Source organism: Phoenix dactylifera, unplaced genomic scaffold (genome assembly GCF_009389715.1).
Source record: "Phoenix dactylifera cultivar Barhee BC4 unplaced genomic scaffold, palm_55x_up_171113_PBpolish2nd_filt_p 000333F, whole genome shotgun sequence".
Classification (NCBI taxonomy): Eukaryota; Viridiplantae; Streptophyta; class Magnoliopsida; order Arecales; family Arecaceae; genus Phoenix; species Phoenix dactylifera.
In genome coordinates, this window is record NW_024067796.1 from 168612 (window position 1) to 178375 (window position 9764).

Genomic DNA, 9764 nt, shown 5'->3' on the forward strand with positions numbered 1-9764 from the left:
ACTTCCTCTCCCGGGAAGGGTTCACCATAGGCGATAGGCTTAGAGCCCAGGGTCTAGAGTACTTCCTCACCTTGGACCTTCCCACCTATCCTGGCCTAGTTCAAGAGTTCTATAGTACCGTCCATCGGGGAGATGGAGGTATTGAGGGCACGGTATTAGGTGTCCCATTACGTGTCACGGAGGATCTCGTTGCCCATATCCTCCACCTTCCACTGGTAGGGGTAGCTCCTGCACATCCTGAGGATAGATTTGAGGCCCTTACGATCGTCTTAGGGCAGCCACCTCAGTCCCCCCTAGATGAGGTATCTGCTAGCTCACTTCCTATTGAAGTGAGAATCCTCTTGAGCATTCTATCCAGGTCCATCTTCCCTAAGACAGGAAGATTTGATTTTGTGAATGAGAGGGACCTAGCTATTATGTCTTACATTCTTCAGGACACCCCGGTCAACTTCCCCAAGCTGATTTATAGGTATATGTGCGAGCCTTTAGATAGACCTAGGCTCTCCCTCCCATACGGGATGGTATTCACTCTCCTGTTTAGGCAGTACGAAATTTCCATTCCTGAGAGGGAACCCTCTCGTGCCTTGCGATGGACTGATCGCTTGGGTACGGGGACCATGCACAGGATGGAATTTCGGAAGAAAGACGGGATCTGGGTTAGGAAGTCCACTCTCACTGCTCAGACCACCAGACCATCACCCAGTCCTGAGCCAGACTCTGATTACCCAGACTCTCCACATCATCCAGACCTTCCATCCACTCCTCCTGCTCCTACCACCTCTGCCGGACCTTCCTCCTCAGCTCCACCATCTATGGAGGTCCGTATTGATCCAGAGCAGCTCCGAGAGCTGCGGCAGGAGATCGTCCGAGATTTGAGGGACGAGCTGCTCCGGGAGCTCCGAGATTCCGTGCCAGCTGCCACTCCTGCACCCACTCCTGCACCCACTCCATCCTCCGCATTGGTGCCATCCTTGACAGCCGTGACAGACATGACGGCTAAAGTGCGGGAAGAGATATATAATATCAGGGATTTGATGCAGGCCCAGTTCCGCAACATGAGGGAGATCAAGAGCACCACTCGACAGTTTCGAGAGGAGATAGGCCGTGACATGCACACCACTACCGAGGGGGCCGAGCGCTTGTCGAATGTGATTGTCGGCAAGCTGGACGCACTTCAGACCTCAGTGACTGGGCTTCAGACGTCGGTGACTGAGCTCTCCACTATGCACAGCAGAGCCACCTCGTCTATCATCACACAGCTTAGCCATGTCACAGAGGCAGTCGCCCTCCTCATGGAGCGGAGCAGATTGGGAGGAGGAGCCACATCCTCCAGAGGAGGAGACGCATCCTCGAGAGGAGGAGCTACATCCTCGAGAGGGGGGAGCTACATCCTCGAGGAGGACATAGATGATTTTGAGTTGTGTTTTATCTTCTTTTGTATTGTTTTTGCCTTACTTATAGTATGCTCAAATGTATTCACCTTCATATCAATACAATGAGTAGACATCTTATCTTTATTTCTGTGCCAATTGACTGTGCCATTTGATGTTTGATTGTGCCATTTGTGCCATTGATTGTGTGTGTGATTACCTCCTTTTTGATATGATGACAAAAAGGGGGAGAAATATGTATAAAATATGTAATAAGGGGAGAAATATGGTTAAAATATGTAAAAGAACTCTTAAAAACACACACAAATTTGTTCTAAGTGGATTCGGTACCTCGAGGCTCATTATCTCTCTTTTGGGGCTCCTAATGGAGTAATCTCCAGAATCTATTCAAGGGATATTCGGAGATTAGCTTAATCGTACTCAAGAACAAATTGACAGATTTTCCCTCTAAAAACAAAAAATTCAGTTCAAAAATTTCAAAGCATTAAAAGGAAATTCAGAAAACTAAAACTAGTTGAATGCATATGTTGAGGGGGAGAATCTGAATTTTAATCAAGATAAATCATTGATAACATATAAGCCAAACAATTGATTGCATAATATGGAGGCTTATATAATTCCAAATGAAAGGGGGAGCTTTAACTCCGAAATTTAAATGTTTCACACCTCTCAAACTTGGATAAATTAAATTTTCAGACATTTGAATTCACTTATGAATTTTATTTCATTATTTATTGAGCAATTCATTTTACGTATACTCAAAGTTTTGTCATCATCAAAAAGGGGGAGATTGTGGAGTGATTGATTAAAACCCCGTTTGATTTTGATGAGCTCAAAGCATTTGAGTATATCGTGTGATTACTAATGAATTCAATTGAGTGTTTCAGTGAAAATCCTGCTCAAGTGTTTCTAGACATGGTTTACAGTATTTTGGATAAGTTAAGAAGTCTGCTGAACCAATGTCTGAGACTCGAGTCGACTCCCGAGTTTCACGAGTCGACTCCAAGCGTATCAAGGTCACTGGCACGAGCTCGAGTCGACTCCTAATCAGTATGAGTCGACTCCGACTGAAAACAGACAGAAGGATAGAAGAGCAGTCTTTCAGATCTGAGATTCGAGTCGACTCCAGTGGAACGCGAGTCGACTCCCAGCGGTGCACAAAGAAAAAGTCAGAGAGTGTTTTATGGACTCTGAGATTCGAGTCGACTCCAGTAGAACGCGAGTCGACTCCCAGCGGTGCACAAAGAAAAAGTCAGAGAGTGTTTTATGGACTCTGAGATTCGAGTCGACTCCCGCATTACGCGAGTCGACTCCAAGATTGTGCGACCATCAACAGAGAAAACCATGTTACTGCCACTGAGATTCGAGTCGACTCCCAGACAGCTCGAGTCGACACCAAGACAAGCTTCACGTCAAAAGGCAGAAGACCAACTTTCGGAAACTGAGAGCCGAGTCGACTCCAAGGAAGTTCGAGTCGACTCCAAGACTGGATGAGCCAAAAGACAGAGAATCGGGAGTTCGGGCTCTGAGATTCGAGTCGACTCCCAGGACAGTCGAGTCGACTCGAGAGGGCAAAATTCAAATTTGTATCCACGGTCTACAGAGGAAAAGCCGACTCCAAAATTGCCAGGTCAGCGCCAGAAGTTGGCGAGTCGACTCCGGGCCAAGACGAGTCGACTCCCAGTCGTGACGGCAACTTTAATTCAAACTTGGAACAGTTGCCGAGTCGACTCCTGAAAAGCTTGAGTCGACTCCCGCTACAGCCGAGTCGACTCCTGATCGCGCGAGTCGACTCCAACCCACCAACGGTCACATTGTCAGGCTGCGCAGAGTGTGCAGAACGGCCAGAAAAAGTGGAGTAACGGCTAGTTTCCGTGGGGGTTGGCTTAAATAGCCACAGAAGACTGTAGCAAAATAGAGAACATACATTCCACTCCAAGCATTCAAGTCTTCAAGCTTTGCAAGTGCTCTTCAACGAGAAAAAGGGGAGATCAGCATTTACTGCGCCACCAACTTCTCCCCAGCATTCAAAGCTTCCTCCTCCTACATTCAAGTCGATCACTCATCCAAGAGGAGACCAGAGTCAAGAAGCCATTCCTCTACTTAAGCTTAAAAGCGTTTGAGGGCTTCTAAACTCATCCTTGAATATATTGTTTCATACCTGCTTTTGAGAAGCTTATTTTCTGTTTTCTTTCTACTACGTGTATTTACTTGGTTCAATCGGGGGATTGAATCAAGGGGATAAAGGTTAGTTGGTGAGCCAGTTTTAAAACCAACGTGTGAAAGGGTTTGATTGTGAGCCCGGGAAAACAATCGGGGTTGGTTCTAGTCGGTGAGCCTGGGAAAACCGACCGAGTTCGTTGTTAGCTCGTAAAACAACAAGTTTGGTTGTGAGCTTGCAAAACAACCGGCTGTAATCCAAGGGGGTTATAGTGTATTCCAAGAGAAACTTGGGGAGTGGACGTAGGAGCAAGGGATAGCTCCGAACCACTATAAAACTTGTGTTTGTGATTGATTGTCTCTTCCTCTTCTCATTTCATATTGCTCACAGCACATAGTAATTAATTAAATAACTTGGCATAGTTTTTAAATTATCCAAATTGTTTTAAAACCCAATTCACCCCCCCCCTCTTGGGTTGTCTATCTGGGCAACATGCCCAAATTAGAGAATCAATTCTCACATAGCTATCACATTAATTAAAATCAATTAGACGTTGGCCCCTAGGGACATTCGAGCTCAATAGGACGAAGATCACCGAAAGTTGCACCAATTTCGCTCTGTGGCTCAGTTGATGTCTAGGCAAGCTTTGTCCCTTTAAGGGAGACAGTTCATCTGTTCGAGGCAAGTGGTTTTTAAGTGGGACCTTTGCAACGCATCGTGACCCCCCCACTTACCTGGGAGCTTACCTGGTCAGCTCAGTCATTAGACCGGATTGGAGGCTTAGGTGCCATCTTCAAACCAGTTAGGAGCTGTCTAGTGATTTTAGGGTGAACTTAAGGAATTGATGTGTTTTTCTTTTTAGTGCATGCTTGACTGTATTTGACTAATCAAAGGAGTCTTAGTGTATGCTAGGGTGTCGTTCCAAATCTCCCGAATTAGTACCTTTTGACCCCGAAATAGAGCGTTTTATTAGGATCCTTCGAGCCGAAATCCGTACCTATAGAACCATAGGATCTACACCACTTGTCGAGATGGCTGAGGAGCAACCCAAACTGTTAAAGGAGTACTTCACTCCTTCTATTTATACCTCTCCATCTTGTATTCGACTACCTGATACCACCGCTGCTGCACATTTTGAAATTAAGTCTAGTGTCATCCAAATGCTTCCCTCTTTCTATGGACTCAACAATGAAGACCCATATAAACATTTGGATGAGTTCCTTGAGATCTGCACTACTGTCAAAATTCAGAACTTCACTGATGATGCTCTGAAACTTAGGCTGTTTCCTTTTTTCCTTAAGGATAGAGCTAAACAATGGCTCCATTCATTAGAAGCCAATTCTATTCTTTCATGGGCTCAAATGCAACATGAATTTCTAAAGAAATATTTTCCCATAGGAAGAACAAACCAATTTAGGCGTGCTATCACGAGCTTCTCCCAATCTGACGGGGAAGAATTTCATGAAACTTGGAAAAAATTTAGAGACTTACTCCGAAAATGCCCGCATCATCAAATACCCAAATGGCAATTAGTGCAATGCTTTTATGACGGACTATCCGAACGAAATCGTCAAATGGTTGATGCTTCTTGTGGGGGTACTTTCATGCTTAAAAGTGAACATGAGGCATGGCAATTATTTGAGAACCTTAATGAAAATTCCCTCCACCATGCCTCCTCCGCTCGTCAAGCACCCCCAAGTTCTCAAAGAAAAGGAACCATATATGAAGTTAACCAGTCCATAGGTCTATCTGAGAAAGTAGATGCATTATCCCGCAAATTGGACCAACTAATGTCTAAAGAACAGCTTCCAAACTTTCATCAAGCACAAGTATGTACTCTCTGTTCTAGTCCATCTCATACTGTTTTTGAGTGCCCTTCGGCAGCACAATTTTCTGAATTTGTGCAAGAACAAGTAAATGCTGCCCAAACACAGTCCCGACCGGGTAATGATCCATATTCTAACACTTATAACCCGGGGTGGCGCAACCATCCAAACTTCTCTTGGAAGCAGCAGACTTCCAATACTTTCCAGCCTTATTCCCAAAACTTTCAACCATTCCAGAATGTTAATCCATACCGTCCTTTGACTCAATTTCAACACACTCCTCCTTCACCCCAAAGAAACACAGCCTTTGAGGAGAAAGTGTTGACCTCCCTTCAAGGTTTGGAAACCATTACACAATTGGTGCACTCTCACACGCAATCTATCGCCAAGCTAGAATCCCAAATGGGGCAACTAGCTAATGCACTGGACAAGCGAGAGGAAGGAAAGCTTCCAAGCCAACCAGTGAGTAATCCTAGGGGACAATACATGGCTCAAGAAAATCAACCAAATACAATTCATCATGAACAAGCCAATGCTTTGACTACCCTAAGGAGTGGACGTGTAGTAGACAACACGATTGAGGAGGGAAACAATAAGGAAGGTAAAGAGGAGGAGAGAAATGTATCACATGAAAATCCAAAACCTTCCTCTTCCTCAGTTAGTCCACCTTCGGCCAAAACTCACATCCCAAAGGCTCCATTTCCTGAAGCTCTTAATGCACCCACTCCCTTTGGCAAGAAAGGAACTTCACTAGAGGAGATGATGGAGGTTTTCAAACAAGTCAAAATCAACCTCCCGCTTCTTGATGCTATTAGACAAGTTCCATCTTATGCCAATTTCTCAAAGACCTTTGTACCCAAAAGCGAAAATCTAGGACACATGTACCTAAAAAGGTCTTCCTAACTGAGCAAGTGAGTTCTATTCTCCAACACAACACCCCACCGAAATTCAAAGATCCTGGTGCTCCCACCATCTCCTGTGTCTTAGGAAATAATTTCATTGATCGAGCACTCTTAGATCTAGGGGCAAGTGTCAACATTTTACCTTACTCAGTTTATGAGAAACTTGGGTTAGGTGAGTTAAAACCAACCTCGGTATCCCTTCAATTGGCTGATCGATCTGTAAAAATACCACGAGGAACAATTGAAGACGTCCTAGTCAAGGTAGACAAATTCTATTTCCCAGTCGATTTTATCGTCCTTGATATGGAACCTGTGCCTAATCTTAAGAAACAGATCCCTATGATTCTAGGTCGTCCCTTTTTAGCTACAGCCAATGCGAGTATAAATTGTAGAACTGGGGTGATGAATATATCCTTTGGGAATATGAAGGTCAAGTTAAATATATTTCGTGCCTCTGATCAACCTGCAAAGGAAGTTGAGTGCTTCCTAATAGACAAAATGGACGATCTTGTAGAAGAAACCCTTTCCTATATTTTGGCAGATAACCCTCTGAAAACATACTTGGCCCATTTTGACTTTGACATCGACAAGGCCATAGAAGCAGTCAACTTCCTGCTTAACAATCAGTCTTCCACAAATTTTCTTTCTTGGAGAACCCCGCATGAACCCGGTATGATTTGATAAGGATGCACTGCGTCTGGCTGAAGACGTTAAACTTAGCGCTTGTTGGGAGGCAACCCAATTCTCGTAGGTTAATTTTGCATATTTTCTTGTCGCATTTTTTTTATTATTTTCTTAACAGGATCCCTCATATTACTGATGCAACTACGGTAAAATGCTTCTATCCTCCATATGCATCATATTTTCGTCCAAAATAAAAAATATATAAAACAATAAAAATAATAATATAATATTCAAAAAAAAAGAAAAAAACATTGAGGACAATGTCTAATCTAGGTTGGGGGATATAGATTCGAATTTTTGAAGAAATTTTTCGAAATTTTTGATTTTGTGAATAAGTATTTCATCTCAAAAAAAAAAAAAACCTAATTTCTATACTTTAATGCTGAAATGATAAACACACAAAGTATATAAAATCTAAAAAGCCCAATAACTAGTCAGGAGTAAGTCAATTTGAGTTCTTTTTATTAAAAGTTCTTTTAGTAAGTTGTAAGATAATTTTTACTTTAGAATTTCACAACACACATGGCCTGCACTTCTAAGGGTTAGGTTCAACATGATGTTGTTAAGTCTGGTAGCAACCTTGAGTCCTGATGAATTATACCTATCTAATTCACTATTAAAAAAAAAAAAAAAAGAGAAGTAAATTTAGTCAGGTACATCGAAAAGGGCTACCTATTGTCAAAGGTCAGCGGGCTTGTGATGATGAACCCGAGCATAGGTCCGTAGGGGAGTCTTGATGCCCAACACCTTACGCCATCTGGTGTGGGAGTGTTGACTGAGTGCTCGCTACACGGAGGAATCATTACAAGAGTAAAAGTGCGTAATTTATAAATCTCAAAAAAAAAGAGAAAAAGAAAAAGAAAAAAAATATAATATTGACCTTGAAAAAGACAATAGTGTGAAAGCCATCGTTGTAAAAATTCGAGTAAACTGGAATATTACAGATAAAGCCCATGAGGTATTAAAGTAAACATCCACAACTCTCGAAATCCTGCAAGATAGAATGATTTTGAATCAGTGATTAGGTCTTATCTGACCAATTCTTGGAAACTACTAGCTTTAGCAGTATTTTGGGGATCTAAAGCCTTAGCTTGTGTATGGTCCAGACATCACCGAGCACCCAAGTATAAATTAGCCTTACAACTCTCTAACGGAAACTTAATGACTTCAACTTAAGTTGCATCTTGACCTAGGATTTGGGCTGACTTAGTAATAAAACTTTGTGTGCTTTTGAAATTCTTGGCATTTATGCATTTGAAATTAGATTTTATAAAACAATAAATTCTTTGAGTAGAGACAACAGTTTGTGGGTATCTGAGCCGGAAACCCTCACGAGACAAAACTCGTCCACTAGGGCCACCTAGGGGTTTAAAGCCTTATTGCATACGGTAAATGCAATCGCGATTCCTGCGAAAGTGAGTTAGTTTTTATTTTGCTTGAGGACTAGCAAAATGTAGGTTGGGGGGTGTGATAAGTGCTAAATAATGCATAAATTAATATCTTATTCATAGCACTTATCATTATTTTAATTCACATAATTTGTAAATTCAACCAAAAAAAAATGTATTACCTTCATGATTGCATTTTAATAAATTATCCAAGGTAATTCAAGTTTGATTTGATTATTTATTAATTAAGCTTAATGCATGCAGGTCGAGTCGAGCTCAATTAGGTAAAGCCTATGGACACTGCAGCATCCTCCAGAGTCGACTCCAAGAACTCTCCTCCAAAACCCAGTGCTTCCCATTAATTTCCGTTTCTTCACAATTTCACCTACTTCACTTCCCACACTTTTCAATCATTTATTTCTCAGATCTCAAAGTATATCATCTATTCATCTATAGTTGCACAGATCTCAGAGAATTCTAGTCATTGGCCTAGCCAAATAGGATTAATTCCCCTGTTTCAAACGGTTCAATTCCCACGTCCTTCCCAACTTCACCAAATCCAGCGTCTTCAACCAACTCATCTCCCCATCCCGTGAGTATTTCAAAATAGAGCCAAGACCCCATCTTCCCGAGATCCCAACTTCACTTCCCCTGTTTCTTCCACGTCCACGAACCAAGCCAACAGCCGCTGGTATTCAATCTCATCCTCCACGCACAATCAAACTTATTTTCCCAGCCGAATCTGGCACCTCCCAACGGCTCAGTATCCTCCAAGATCTTGCAGTTCATTCGTGATACGTTCCCATCCCACTGCCAGCCGCAAGTCAAACATCCCACCGTTCACAAGGATCAAGTCCCAGCTGCCAGCCGTTCCAAAGCTTCATCTCCTCCATCTTCATCCCATCATCCGCTTCATCCTCATCTTTTAAATCCCCTGTTTTCCAACCGTGAACAACATCCTCAACGTCCCAGCTATCTTCCATTCCCAACATCTTCATCTCCGCGTCATCACAGAGTATCCCAGCAGTTCCAACATCTTCCCATTCTCCAACATCCGGATGTCTTCTTCCGAATCCAAACAAAGCCTTCCTTCCAGCTCCCAGCTCATTCTATGCTTCGGTCATTCAAGATCAGCCTTCATTACCGTTTGGCATCCCACGAACAAAACCAATCCATTCGTTCCCAACCTCAAATCCCAACGTCCGAGTACTCTGCGATCATCCTTATCCAGCCATCTTCCATTCCCCTGTTTTGGATTAATCTCTTCCGAAATCAATCCCAGCCATTCCGTCGTCCACAACCTCTTCCTCCGAAATCTTCTCAAACGCTCACAGGATGAACTCAAATCCCGCTCTCATCCCGCTCGGACAAAACAACTGATTCATCCTTATCCCACGAGCTTCATCTCAACT